Source organism: Eucyclogobius newberryi, unplaced genomic scaffold, assembly GCF_026437365.1.
Source record: "Eucyclogobius newberryi isolate DKJ021-1_F unplaced genomic scaffold, fEucNew1.0.hap1 SCAF_17, whole genome shotgun sequence".
Classification (NCBI taxonomy): Eukaryota; Metazoa; Chordata; class Actinopteri; order Gobiiformes; family Gobiidae; genus Eucyclogobius; species Eucyclogobius newberryi.
The window spans coordinates 25,616,829-25,632,185 of NW_027315801.1; the positions used below are offsets into that span (position 1 = coordinate 25,616,829).

A 15,357-nucleotide genomic window follows, 5' to 3' on the forward strand; every position below is an offset into this window, starting at 1 on the left:
CACAGAGACCTGGTTAACAGCAGAAATGCCAGACTCTATTGTAGGTTTGGACAATTTTCATCTGCTGCGGGCGGACAGAACGAAAGAATGCTTGAAGAAAAGAGGTGGAGGTCTGGCGGTGTATGTGAACACGAGCTGGTCCAAACCCGAACACTGCACAGTGAGGGAGCAGCTATGTAACAAGGATATTGAACTATTGGCTATTGGCATGAGGCCATACTATCTGCCCCGGGAGTTCTCACATGTGATTTTGATCGCAGTCTATGTGGCCCCGTCTGCCAATGCTGAAAATGCTTGTGAAGCACTGCTCTCCTGCACTTGTAGGCTGCAAACACAGCATCCACAGGCTCTCTTCCTCATCTCTGGTGACTTTAACCACGCTTCTCCCTCTTCTGTTCTACCAACATACACCCAGTATGTTACCTGCCCCACCAGAGAGAATAGAACATTGGACTTGTTTTTTGCCAACACCAAGGAGGCTTATTCTTCTTCCCCCCTCCCTCCCCTGGGCAGCTCGGACCACAACCTTGTACATCTGAGGCCTGTGTATGAACCCATCGTGCGCAGGCAGCCTGTGGTGTCCCGTGAGGTGAGGATGTGGTCTGCTGAGAGCGAGGAGGCTCTGAGGGACTGCTTCAGCACCACTGTCTGGACTGAGCTTTATGACCCACATGGGGAGGACATCAACACCATCACAGAGTGCATCACGGACTACATCAACTTCTGTTTTGAGAACATTGTTCCCTCCCGGACGGTGCGGTGTTTTCCAAACAACAAGCCATGGATTAACCGTGAACTGAAGGCTCTGCTGAAGGAGAAGAAGAGAGCCTTCAGGTCAGGGAACAAGGAGGAGCTGAGGACTGTGCAGAAGGAGCTGAGGAGGAAGATCAGGCAGGCTGAGGCCGGCTACAAGAGGAGGATGGAGGAGCAGCTGCAGCAAAAGAACATTCAGGGAGTGTGGAGGAGCCTGAAAACCATCTCGGGCTTCAAAATCCCCCCTGCCCAGACAGAGGGGGATCTACAGTGGGTGAATGATTTAAATGCTCACTTCTTGAGGTTTGATCGGTCACCCGCCCCTCCCCCTGCACAGCTGCATGCTCCCTCTTCCACAGCTGGACAATGCCCTGCATCTGTTCCTCTTCGCTTATCTGCCCCGGACCATCGGCTCCCCACTTCGCCTGGACTCACCCATCCCCCCAGCACACCAGTCCCCCTGCCAACCACTGACTGTCACAGCAGCACAGGTGAGGAGTGAGCTGAAGAGGATTAAAGTGAGGAAGGCAGCAGGACCTGATGGCATCAGCCCCAGGCTCCTTAAGTCCTGCGCAGATGAACTGTGTGGAGTTGTGGAGCATGTCTTCAACATGAGCCTGAAGCTGAGGGTGGTACCACAGGTCTGGAAGACCTCCTGTCTGGTACCTGTGCCTAAGACACCGCGCCCCAAAGACCTCAACAGCTTCAGGCCAGTGGCTCTCACGTCCCACCTGATGAAGACACTGGAGCGGCTAGTCCTGGACCACCTCCGCTCCACCGTGAGCTCAGCCATGGACCCGCTGCAGTTTGCATATCGGTCTGGCATCGGAGTGGAGGACGCCGTCATCTCCCTGCTGCACCGCTCTCTCTCTCACCTGGAAAAGCCTGGCAGCTCTGTGAGGATTCTGTTCTTCGATCTTTCCAGCGCCTTCAACACCATCCAGCCGCTGCTCCTGAGGGACAAGCTGGAGACGGCTGGTGTGGAGTATGACCTGGCAGAGTGGATCCTGGACTACCTCACAGACCGACCCCAGTTTGTGAGAGCCCGGAACTGTGTGTCTGACACTCGGACCTGCAGTGTGGGGGCGCCCCAGGGCACTGTCCTCGCGCCCTTTCTCTTCACCCTTTACACTGCAGACTTCAGACATGACACGGACAGCTGTGTCCTGCAGAAGTTCTCTGACGACTCCGCTATCATCGGACTCATCACGGACGACGATGACGCGGAGTACAGAGGACTGGCGCAGGACTTTGTGGACTGGTGTCAGCGGAACCACCTCCTCATCAACGCGGGGAAGACCAAGGAGATGGTGGTGGATTTCCGCAGACGCCACCCCACTGCCCCCTCACCAGTGAACATCCAGGGACGGGACATTGAGAGAGTGGACTCATACAAGTACCTGGGTGTTCATCTGAACCACAAACTGGACTGGACTCATAACACGGACGCACTGTACAGGAAGAGCCAGAGTCGGCTCTACCTCCTGAGGAGACTCAGGTCTTTTGGAGTGACAGGGCCACTCCTGAAGACCTTCTACGACTCTGTGGTGGCATCAGCCCTCCTGTACGGTGTGGCCTGCTGGAGCAGCAGCATCACAGAGAGGGAGAGGAAGAAGCTGGACAGAGTCATCAAGAAGTCCAGCTCCGTCCTGGGCTGTGCTCTGGACTCGGTGCAGGAGCTGGGGGACAGGAGGGTCCTGGCTAGATTCACATCTATGCTGGACCATGAGTGTCACCCCCTGCAGGACACTCTCTCCGCTCTGGAGAGCAGCTTCAGTGAGAGACTGATCCACCCTCGATGTGTGAAGGAAAGGTTCCGTAGGTCTTTCCTTCCTGCTGCTGTCAGACTTTATAACAAAAACTGTTAGTACTGAACACTCGCAATACTGACCTAACCATGTGCAATTCTGTCATATGTGCAATTGCTGTTGGAATTCATGTGCAATTCATGTGCAACCTATGTGCTGTCGTGACACATATTCATGTGCAATTACTGTCGTGATCACATGCAATGGTATTTATGTATTTATTTATTATCTATGGGAGTTTTTATTTATTTATAGGAGATCTTCTACTGAAAGTGTTTTTCAGACTTCCTATAAGTGATCTGTTCTTCTGTATCTACCTCTGTATCTACCTGCGTTGCACCAATGAAATTTCCCCATGTGGGACAATAAAGGAATATCTTATCTTATCTTATCTTATAAAAGCATAGTATAGATTCTATAGCTACGTCTATTGGAAGAAATTGCGGAATTACTACTATACTACTAATACTGAATTAAATATTCAGTTATGTGGTTTGTATATCAACTGACTAATGCTGGCAAAAGAGAAAATAATTACATTTTGATACTCATTTTCATTAGTTTATCATATATCATAGTTTTTCATACATGTTTTGTTGTTGTTGTTGGGATTTTGTGTACATTTGTTGTGTACATTTGAAATGTGTGACAGTAATTATATTAATTAGAATCAGAAAAGGTTTATTGCCATTGTCATTTAACACAGTTTGCAAACATAGGAACTTGTTTCGGCGTTAAGGTGATAAAACAATGCATATTAAAATAATAATAATAGCAGTGTCTATATAGTCAAATATGACATGCATAAATTAAGAATTTACTTATAAAATGAGGTAAAAAATAAACTTAATCTCAGTATGTACACAGATATTTATTCAGAAATGTACGGAAATAGTGCAGAAAGTGAACAGTGCGTTAATAGTATTGGTCGAGTATTGTTAAAGTGGCAGGTGTTAAGTGTTCATGAGTCCAACGGCAGAGGGAAATAAACTGTTCTTGTGGTGGGAGGTTCTGCTCCGGATGGACCGTAGCCTCCTGCCTGAGGGGAGTGGCTTAAATAGTCCGTGTCCAGGGTGAGAAGGGTGTGGGCTCTGGGACAAACAGATCCTGCAGAGATGGAAGTCTGCAGCCGATTACCTTCTCAGCAGAGAGCACAATGGGCTGTAGTCTCTGTTTGTCCCTGGCTGTGGCTCCAGCGTACCACACTGTGATGGAGGAGATGAGGATGGACTCAATGATGGCCGTATAGAACTGGCATCTTGGCTTTCCTCAGCTGCTGCAGGAAGTACATCTTCTGGTGGGCCTTCTTGATGAGGGAGCTGATGGTGGGTTCCCACTTCAGGTCCTGGGTGATGGTGGTGCCGAGGGAGAGGAAGAAGTCGACGGTGGTGATGGGGGAGTCTGTCATAGTGAGGGGGGGCTGGGGGCTGTTGCTTTCCTGAAGTCCACAATCATCTCCACTGTCTTCTGGGCATTGAGCTCCAGGTTGTTACCACTGCACCAGGACACCAGCCGGTCCACCTCCCTCCTGTAGACAGACTCATCCCCATCTGAGATGAGCGCGATGAGGGTGGTGTCGTCCGCAAACTTGATCAGTTTCACAGAGTTGTGGCTGTAGGTGCAGCAGTATGTGTAAAGAGAGAAGATCAGAGGAGAAAGTACACAGCCCTGTGGAGGTCCTGTAAGGATAGTCTGAGTGTCTGAGACATTCTTCCCCAGCCGCACGCACTTTCTCCGTCAGGAAGTCAGTGATCCACCTGCAGGTGGAGTCAGGTACGTTGAGCTGGGAGAGCTTGTCCTGGAGCAGAGTTGGAGGATGGTGTTGAATGCAGAGCTGAAGTCCACAAACAGGATCCTGGCATAGGTTCCCGGGGAGTCCAGATGCTGCAAGATGAAGTGGAGTGCCAGGTTGATGGCGTCGTCTACAGACTTGTTTGCTCTGTAGGCGAACTGCAGGGGGTCCAACAAGGGGGGGTGAAGGACTTGAGGTGGGGCAAGACCTGGCACTCAAATGTCTTCATGACTATAGACGTCAGCGCCACAGGCCTGTAGTCATTACGTCCAGTGATTCTTGGGGACAGGCATTATGATGGACGATTGCTACGTACAGTATATAACACTGCAGTTATGGCCTATGTATTGCTGTACTTTTAAACTGCAATTTCCTGACTACTGCAAAAAGGCTAAAGCTGGTCAAATACATTTTTGTTGAATCGATTGTGTTCTGATATTAAGGGCATTGTGATGCATTCTGTCATGCTACATGATTAAAATACAAATTATAAACTTTTAAGACCCTTTTTTAGGAATATATCTTTTTAGGAATATATCACGCTATCTTTTGAAGACCGTGAATTGAAGATTCTAAGCAGGGGGAGAGATGCTTTGAAAGAGGAGAGAAAATCCCTCTTTAAACAGAAATGGAGGTTTAAGGTTCAGTTTATCCGGAATATACAGCAGTATTTTGAAGCCACGGGCGGGCGGCATGAGCCTGGTCATTCAGATGTGAATCAGGTACTCATTAGTGATGAAATGACTGCAGCCATCTTACAATAGTATTTTATGACACATTGTTAGCTGTTAGGCTAACATAGAAGGCTAGTCTCAGGTGAAACTTAAAAAACAATACAAACAAACATAAACAGGACATGCAGGGCAAACTCAGTGTAGCATAAATATTCAAGTTTTCAGACTAGATCCGCAGAATGAGAATGAATCAAAACGTCTCTTTTTTCTAAAACAGAGTCCAGATGACCACAACTACAATGGAACACTCCTGGACGAATGAGGGATCACACTGACTTGTCAAAAGAAGTGAATTAATGTCTCTCTGAAATCGTCTAACTCACTATTCAAGTGTAGTGAAAATGAGACTTTATTGCATTTGACTGGAGCTGGAGACTGATTTGAGCTCCAACTGCTTTAGCTGCGCCACCATTTGCATTATTTGATTGCCTGCCTCACGGCCCACTCCGGCACATCAGTATTCACCCGGCCCATTAAAAGCTATAGACCCGGGCCCGCTCTCCGTCTTCTGGAATGCTTACTCTACTTCCTGAAACATTTGTGTTCTTCTCCAACAGAACAGCAGAAAATCTAGTGAAAGATCGAAGTGAATCCGTGCTCCCCAACATGACAGAGTGTCTGTGGAGCTCCTATACCCCGCACAGCCAGCCGTGTCCCCGAATCTGCATGCCTTATGTCTCCCAGCCAATATTTTCTAAGATTGATTCTCACTCTTCCACTGAGAAAACAAAATGAATCATGCACAATTACCAAGGACAGAGAGAAAAGGGGGAATTGGGGCTGCCATAAATATTTATTTGCCAGCCTGGGGAATTTGCAGAATCCTATGTGGATTTGCCAACTCATATTTATGTGTCTAAATGATTTATATGTTGCAGACTTGGGTGTCAAATGTGTCCACTGTCACCCTCAAACGCTTATAGATGAGCATTTATGGATTTATTCATATAACACATTCATGACAGGCAGGTATTATCTAATTGGGTCTCGCTGAAATGATTGGCAGAATCAAGTCATTAACTATATTCCACTGTGGGCTACGATAACTGAGATGGCTTTTATATGGTTTTACAAAGCTTTTCCTGCTAAGGTTTTAAAAGCTGAAAGCTGTCAGAGCCCAGCTTCAAAAGCAGTTGTGTTTTAACAAATTGGGTTCTTTATGGTGTTTTTGTTTTTCAAAGGGAATCACCAAAGTGCTTACTGCAAAGAGGAAAAAGAGAAATAGGAAGAGCTCATTATCTTATACTGAAGTAAGCACTTTTCTTATTAGGTGCCAGTTTACCAAAAGCTCTGAACTGTACTTTTCAGCTATGTGAAGGAACTATAATATTTATAAAAGCTGAAACACCTTTTCTAACTAACTTTTGTAATTAGAAGTTTACCCAGGTTAATTAGGCAAAAGCAAATCAATGAAAAATATATTGAAATGTGAGTCTTTTGCGGGCCATTATAGCGAGATGCTAGAAAACAATGAGCCATCTTAGCACTTGTGTCTTTGCAGGAATAATAACTTTGGTCATATTAAGGCCACTTTTTGGATGGCAGAGCAATTAGATCCCACGTTCAAGTCCTGGAGCCGGAGCATTTCGGGCTGTTGGCATTTTCTCTTCATGTTTTCTCAACACGTGCATGATCCTAGCTGAGGTGCTCCTGACAAAACCTCGCTTAGGGCCCTTGGGTGCTGCACTGAGGACAAATTTCCCTACAGAATGGGATTATGACAGATTGGAGTTTGGTTATAGAATATGATAAACTGTTGGTGAAGTGGAGATGGAGAGGCTGTGGTGGCTAATGCTTCTGCTTCTTCACTTTATTTTATTATTAACTCTCTAGATTTATTACAATTAAGAGAACCTTGTTTTGTCCTACAATGGGGAAATGTAATTGTTGCAACGAAAAGTACAAAAACAGCTGTAGAATAGAAAGTTATGCAATTAAAAAGCGAGACATAAATATGGGCTTAAATCTTATTATTTAACTAGAATATTAAAATATGCTTGAGTATAGAGAATACCGTGAAGATACAACAAAAGTGCAAGTAAAGTTAAACTATAAAGCTGCAAAACCAACTTGAACAAGTGGTTCCAACTTTCAAGCACTGACTTTATTTCATTTAAGCATCTGTATTTAATTTTCAACATATATCACTGTATATACAGACACATAATCGAAGAGCTTAACTCAGTATTTGCCTAAGATAATAATTACAGCAAAAGCTATTCACTTGTACTGTAATAAAACAATATTATCCTTCTTGGCTTTAGGCTATGCAATATTTAGTAGTGTCTTAAATTGTGAAAATTAAAAGCATTAATAGAAAGTGTAACGTAAACAGAGAACACTTGGAGAGTTAAAGTGGTTCTGAATTCATATACAATCTGCTTTACTCGTGAGTCGGCTATTGAGCATTTGAGTATTATGGATACGGAACAAATTCTCCCCTGGTTTACATTTAAATTAAAATTGAATTATTGATGAAGTTAAACATTTCATATCCAATGTCTCCTCTACATTGGTTTGAAAGCTTAAGCCTTATTAACGCTGCAGTCGTGTTTTCACTTTGTACCACATACGAACTGCATCTGTCATTAACTAAATGATTCAATTAGCACATGATTTGCATAATGAGTAGAATTATGAATCATTGCAAACCATCTGTCTTACCGAAATCTATTACATGCTGCTGGGTCTATTAAGCGTTTGGTTTTCTGCTTATATGCTGTCATAAGGATTTTAGTCACAACAAAGTCAGGTTTTCAAACTAAGACGATGGTTTTGTCACCAGTTCATCTCAGTAGTGAATCCCTCAGTGTTTACACACCGCCTCTTCCACTTTGTGCACATGAAAGTCACTGTTTTATGATATAAAAGTGGAAAAGTACATTGCATTGTATAAGGGGTTATACAGTGCCTCTTTAAAACTGTAAGAACGCTCACCAATTATAACTAACTCTAGAAAGGTGTTCACTTAGATCTATCCCACCCCCTAACGGATGCCATAGCAACCATATAATGTTTCAATTTTCTTGTCAGCGGTCTCCAAAGAAGTTATTAATATAACCCTGGGCGGTTGAGCAATTATGCATATTGCATGGAAGTAGTGTGGAAACTGGATGGCAAAGGCCGAATAATCCCTACACAGTGGACACTTTAACTAAACTACAAATGCAACACCTTTAATGAATCATTGAGATTAGATTTATTTAGTTTGGTTACACGTCAATTCAGACATTCTTCCAAAACGTATTAAAGCTTCCTTTTATCACCATTTATCATCATTCTCTTAGTAAATACTACCAGTGACGTGCATTCAGGGGAGGCAGAGGAGGCAGAGGAGGCAGAGGAGGCAGGGGAGGCAGGGGAGGCAGGGGAGGCAGGGGAGGCAGGGGAGGCAGGGCCTCACCGGTCAATCTTAGGGGGAATACATTTTTTAAAAATCAAATCATAAAAATTTAAATAATAATTGTCATCTGATATGTATTATAAACCCCCTTTCCGTTTGAATCCAATATCAAACAATATTTTTTCAAATAAACATGTCAGAATGCCGTTCAGATACACAGGGAGGAGGCAGCACCTGCTCTGCCTCTGGGAGCACACACACACTCCTCACAAACTGAGCTGGTGCAAAGCAAATGATTTGTCGCTCTCTCCCTCTGTTTATAACAAATAAAACACCCTGACAATGTGCTCTGAGCTTCCATATTCTAGATAATGTATGAAATGTATTTCTGAAACGTCTTTTAGGCTCACAGATTCATGATAAAACTGCAGTAAAAGTTCACTCAGCGAGGCATCATTACATGTGCCTCATGAAGAGGGCACTTCTGAACCCGGCCATGTGTAGACATGTGCGCTATCTTCTTACTTATTATTGTGTATGTAGAATCTGGACAATATGGACGATTACATTTCCAAGTTAAAATGTTTCGCAAATCTGGATTTTCAATCAAAGCAAGAGATTATGACTAAAGGAAACACACCGGAGTTGAACGTGTTGCTTCAGATGGACTGATACATCTAAAAACGCAGAATGCATTTACACCTCACTTAGCCTAGTGGTTAGCGATGCAGCCTGGAGTTCAAGAGATTGTGTTGTTTGCCCTGAAAATGTTTTCGTGTGCAAACTTTTTAAACTTATAGATTGCTCAGTCTAGTTTGTTTTGGGATGAGTTATGTCAGTCAGAGATGAACGGAGGCAATGGTTCTTTAACGTTTTTGAGAACATCAGATTTTGAGCTAGCTTTCCCTGGTTTAGTGCAGACCTGGGCAAACTACGGCCCGCGGGCCACATACGGCCTGTTTGTCTTCATAATCCTGGCCGCCAAACATGCCAAGTAATATTTGAAAAATAAGAATAATTTGTTTGCACTTAGGCCAGACCTGGGCATTTGTGGCCCCAGGGGCAAGATGTGGCCCTCGGCATGTTTTAATCTGGCCCGTTTATTTTTTTTTAACTGTCTGTAACATCTGTTTGCACTTGTATCCTTAAAGGTGGTATGGACGATTTTTTTCAGCAAATTTTGTATCATATTTCCTCGTGGCGTGGATAAATCATTTGTCCTGCCACGTATCAATCATAAAACGCACCTATCGTTCACCTGCAGCCGCGTCAGGCTCGTCCCCACGTTTCCGCGTGCCTAAGCGCATGGATCTATCATAATATAGTTCCCTCAGTGTACGGGGCAAAATGAAGACGGAGAAAGACAGTTCGAGCTGACGCAGAAGTGGACAGAAATCTACGGGAGACGAGCGATGCGCTCCGTTGCGCTAATAAACAAACGTACGTGTGTGTTGTATCGGTCCGCATGGGGGAGTGCGCATGCGCACTTCCGCCTGCGTTCTCAAATCGCCAAAAAATCGTCCATACCGCCTTTAATAAAGACGACATGAAATGAATTAAATAATAGATTCAATAGCCTATATTTGACAGAAAAGTGATATTTTATTTGATATTTTATATATATGTATAATTATTTTTATCCACACCCATAATCGCGGGCTGGTCCCCATCTTTGTGAGACTAAGGGCGGAGCTAGTGGGACTGTATCGCACACAGACGGTGAGGAATGAATGCAAGTCTCCTGCAGCTTCTCCTCTTTTTGGTCCAGAACGACCTGTTTAAGAAGCTCTTTTGGGTTCATTCGCGTTTGTAAATCTGACTCTGAAAGAGTCGTGCCTCACTAGCCCTGAACCTGACTGCACGTCACTGAATACTACCAGTGTTTCTCAAATAGTAGTAATATTGGCCATTTTAAGTGTTGTTTTATCTTTATTAAATGTTATCTACACTACAGTGTTTTAAAATGGGGGCTCCTATTTGACTCCAGTGCCAGTCCTGTTTTGCCTGGGTTTATGCTGCGTTCCAGTTGTCCTCGGAGGTCAGAATTTCCAAGTTACGACATGTAAATTCACACTGGAACATCAACAACTTGGAAATCAGGCAACATTTCACAACCACAAGTTTATTCGTTGATATTTAGAAAGCCTAACATGGTCTCACCCCACGGTCAGAGAAAGTGTTACAGTTTTAGTGCCGTTATAAAACCTCAATCATCCAAATGTTTCTAACGTCTACACGGAGCTATAACATTAACAAAAGCAGAAAATAACAGCTTTTATTGCTTGATTAACTGTAAATGTAATAACTACAAACCGTATTTTCTGGATTGTAAGTCGCACTGGAGTATAAATCGCACCAGCAAATCATAATATGGGAGAAAAAACATACATAAGTCGCACAGGAGTATAAGTCAAATTTTTGGGGACATCTATTAGATAAAATCCAAGACCAAGAACAGACATTTAATCTTGAAATGCATTTTAAAATAATAACAGATTAAAGAACATGGTGAATAGGTGCACGTTGCAGTTTTTGTGCTATGCTAACGAAACACCTTCAGCTACATGACGCACAGACAACAAACTGTGGTAAGTGTCTGGGATGTTAATGTAACATATTCCTTATTAACAATATGAGTGTTTTTCCATTAGGAGTGTTTTTTTAAAGCTTCCTATAAGTTTATCTGTTCTTTTACTTCTGTATCTACTTGCGTACAACACCAAAATTTCCCCATTAGCATAAAGAACATGCTAACAAGTTTACCAAAGCATCAGTATTACCCCAAATCACTAAATCCATTGAATTCTTTTTCCTCTGTGTCACTTCTAAACAACTCCGCAAACCCAGGAGGTAGAGGAAGTGCTGATTCTTCTTCTGTGTCACTTAGAGCCTAGAGCGCCCTCTTGTGGTTGTCAGTGTGAAAATAAGCAACATGTGACATCACATATAAGTCGCTCTCGAGTAAAAGTGGCACCCCGGCCAAAACTATGAAAAAAGGTGTGACTTATACGGTACAGAAAATACGGTGCGCGTTGATAAATGAGTTGAATTGAATCCACATTTACACTGATTTGAGCACTTTCCTAGGTTTTAATTTGTTGTCAACAGTACAAAAACTGCAACGTGCAGCTCATTGTTTTTCCGACATGACAACTAGAGCATATAAGTCCTGGTGGTACTTGGAAAGCCATATATTTGATGAGGTGGTACTTGAACCAAGACGTTTGAGAATTTATGAAAATCCCTCACAGTATAATTGATGAGCCCAGCAGAAAATACACCAAAAACAAATTACGTAAAGCAGAGTTACAAGGAGCTGATTTCTTTCTTTCTTTCTTTCTTCACAGATCCATCAAGATCCATAGATTCAAACTGGCACCAAATGAGCACCAACCTTCATTTGTTTAAGGAACTCCACACCAGGCCTGACCCCGGTGTAACATTTAACCTTGACAGCGCTCCTTAAACAGCTTCTTCATCCGCAGCTCTTTATCAGCTACTGACATTTGACTGAAGTGTGAAAAAGTCCCAAAGGAGCAGCATCAACACCCGGCCCTCACCCTTTTGCCAGTTCCATCACACAACGGGCCCCGGGAGCGGCTTCATAAACGCACTCGGAATATACAGTATTTGTCTTCATTGTTTTTTTGTCGCCGGCCATTACAAACTCGAGGCAGCAGTTTCTTGAAGAGATTTCCACTTTGAAAGGTCGTTCAGAAGTCACCGTATCTATCTTCTTTACTACCATCCCCGGTCGCTGCCCAGGGTTGTGTGTTGCAGCCAACTTTCTTTGATAACGGCTAAACTTTAGGGAGGTCGGGCCGGGTGAACTCTGTGCTTTGGTTACATGGGGAAACTTGGTCGACAGGTAAAAATGCATGGGAGTTTATTAGAATGGACTGAACTGAAGAGGGCTGTAAAGAAATTATGTGGACGATTGGAATAATTCACTTCTAAATTATGTTTTTGTTTCGATGTGGTGCAATTTTAGATTTAGTCGAGTCTGCTTTCTTCTCCTGTTGTCCACTGGGGAACACTGGTTTGTTCTAAATGTCAAAGGTTATGGTCAGAATATACGCCAAGGCGACATGTCACGTTATTCTTTCATGTTTCGATCTGTTCTGTTAAAGTACAACATTGGCTTTAACGAGCTTTTAACCGTGTTTTAATGCTGTTCTCTCATTGTTTGTGTTTAGCTTGGGCAGGAGAAAAGGCAGAAGTCAATGGTCCAGTTTATATCAGAAAGTAATTTTAGATTAACATTGCGGTTTACAATAAAGTATATCTAAATAAATGATCTACATGTGAGATTGTCTGTAACCAAATTCCAAAAAAACACTATGTCCTCTTGAAAATATTTGTATTTTTTTCTTAATGACCTTAATTTTGCAGAAAGCATAATATCATTGTCCAGATAAATGTATATTATCTCTTAAATGTGAACTATGTCATTTATTTATTCAATTAAAGGTGCTTTATTGCTCAAAACGACCATATAGTGGAAAGGGATTTGGCCTTAAGTGCCACCCGCTTGTTTGAGACAGATAAGTTGAATGCCATATTGAACAGGCCCTCCACCAGAAAGATTACATTTAAGATCGCACAATATGGAATTTTATGGGATGAAAAAAATCATATTAATTGGTTGAACTGCACTTTATGGCTCAAACCTTTGCCCTTTACGTCTCTCATTATTATTCTGACCACAGCCTGTCCTGCTCTAACCTGGTGTGAATGGAGAGCGCATGTTGTCCGCGAGTGAGAGTGAACTTCAGACATACACTGTGAAATATCCATACTCCCATCTTCTTGTATATTTTCCGGATCGTGCCCAAATCGGACCTGAACATCGGGCACATGGAGGTCTAACTCCAGTCGTTTGGATCTTCGCTGATGAACCTGGGTTTGCCTTTCTTTCAGTTCTCATGTTTGTATATATATTTATATTGGGAGAATTATTATGGACGCTTGGGGTAACCTACAATATATCAATCAGTTCACTTGTGTAATTAATATCAACTCATGTGTCATTAAATGTATTTGAGAATCCTTGTGTACAAAGACCATTTCTGTTTTGTCCAAGAAATGATGTATGGTGGTATTGATGGCTGCTTGTAAATAAGAAATATTATGTGGTTTGTATTTGCTTGTCTCAAAACAAATATTGGGTTATATTTAGTAATATTTAGTTTTGCTTTCAGTGGGCTTGAACACAACCACTGTAAAAGATAAATGAGAGACATTAAAGCAAATAGTTGGTAGAAAGCCTGTCACAATGACACATTTTGAGGTCAGAAATCAATATATCCCACAATGAACCACAATATATTGAAACTACTTGAAAGTACTTAAAACCTTGAAGCAGAATAATCCCAGTAAATACTTTTGTAAAGGCCCTATACAATTTGTGAAGGAACATGAACTGCAATATCAGAATGAATGTACTACTATCTGTACTAATAACATTTTGAGACTTGAATCTAAACAAAAATATCCCCACAAATGCTATGAAAATCTACACACAATATATTTCGAGCTTCAAAAAATACTGTTCCCGCCACAAGTTATTGAACAATAAGATGTAGTCATTATTGTGGCAGGTTTATATACAGGTCTTGATCTCTTGTGTAGATGTAGCTGTCTGTGCCCTTTTTTAGAAACATTTTGGTAAATCTTTGTCCTGTTTTCGGGGTTAAAATCAATGTTGATGTTTCATTTCTGGGCCATAATACAAATATGATTCTCATGCTTTTGTGCTGTGTTGCATGGAATATTACAAGTTGACATGCCAAAAAGCTAAACGTTAGAAACACAGACTAATACAAACCTTCCCAATTGTTTGCAGGTGTTCCGTCCTCATAAATCCATTTCTCCACTAAATATACAGCTCATCGCAATGGTAATGTATGCATGTGAAGATATAAAGAGAACGCAGGCTCCCGGGAGCTTGTTCGTGTTTCTGTTGTGTTTTCCAGGTCAGCAGACGCGCAGCGAGAAAACACCCATTTCCACCTGAACCCGCCGCTGCGATTCAACACATAATTCAAGGCGCACTTGGTCTCTTCTACTCCGTTCCTTTGATTCAAGCCTGGACTGGCAGCCTCTCCCAAATGAGAACAGGAACATCAAACAGGAGGCCATCTCGTGATCCGTAAAACTGTCATGAAGCATTAGTGAGTACACCGCGCACCTAGAGGTCTTTTTATATTATATGAAGGACAACACAGACTAACAGCGGTTTTAGTTGTGTAGTAAATATAATAGGCTCCACGCTGAGGCTATGACTTAAAATTGGATACAAAGTAAAAGCCCTTTGTGCTTTTAACAAGTTGAAATTAATATTTGATGAGTTTTTATTCCTTTGACACTAGCCTTGTTTTAGAAGTTCACAAACCACTGCCCAATTATTTTAATATACTGCAAATTATATTTTGTGAGAGAATGGCTGTTTTTTTCCCCTCTAGGACACTTAATGGGAAGAAGTAGTTGTCTGTAAACAGTACGCGCTCAACAACAACCAAATGCTGCAGTGTAAATGTCCTTTTTTTGAATAAATGAAGTCTTTGTATATCTCTGACTCTTTTGAAAGCTTCTACTCACTCTAACTGGCCTGAATCCCTGATGGTTCTGCTGCCTCTCTTCACTTCACTCTGCGTGCCTCTTCAGGTGCTTATTAGAGCTAAAACTATTTCCACCATGTGGTATTTTAAATAAACATGAAATTATTCTCTGAAAAGCTGCAGTAGAGCCACCATCATTGAAACCATTAGCAGTGTAGAAAATCTATCTAAAATAACATATTATGGAAACACATTTTTGGTTGCCTCTTCAATAACCCATTGTATTGACGCTGTATTTGCACTAAAACTCCACTTTAAATAATGCTAATCATAACAAGGCAAGTTTATTTGTAGAGCACATGTCATA

The 15,357-nt window shown here is 42.4% G+C and overlaps 1 protein-coding gene across 2 annotated transcripts in view; it reads left to right on the forward strand.

Moving 5' to 3' along the window:
* Window positions 1-12,783, forward strand: part of tafa5l (TAFA chemokine like family member 5, like) — a 72,393-nt gene extending 59,610 nt beyond the window's left edge. For both annotated transcript variants that reach the window (XR_011927138.1, XM_072449623.1), the window contains one exon: window positions 11,778-12,783. The gene's annotated coding sequence lies outside the window, so the exon portion shown is untranslated. The remainder of the gene's footprint in view (window positions 1-11,777) is intronic.
* The last annotated feature ends 2,574 nt before the right edge of the window (window positions 12,784-15,357 follow it).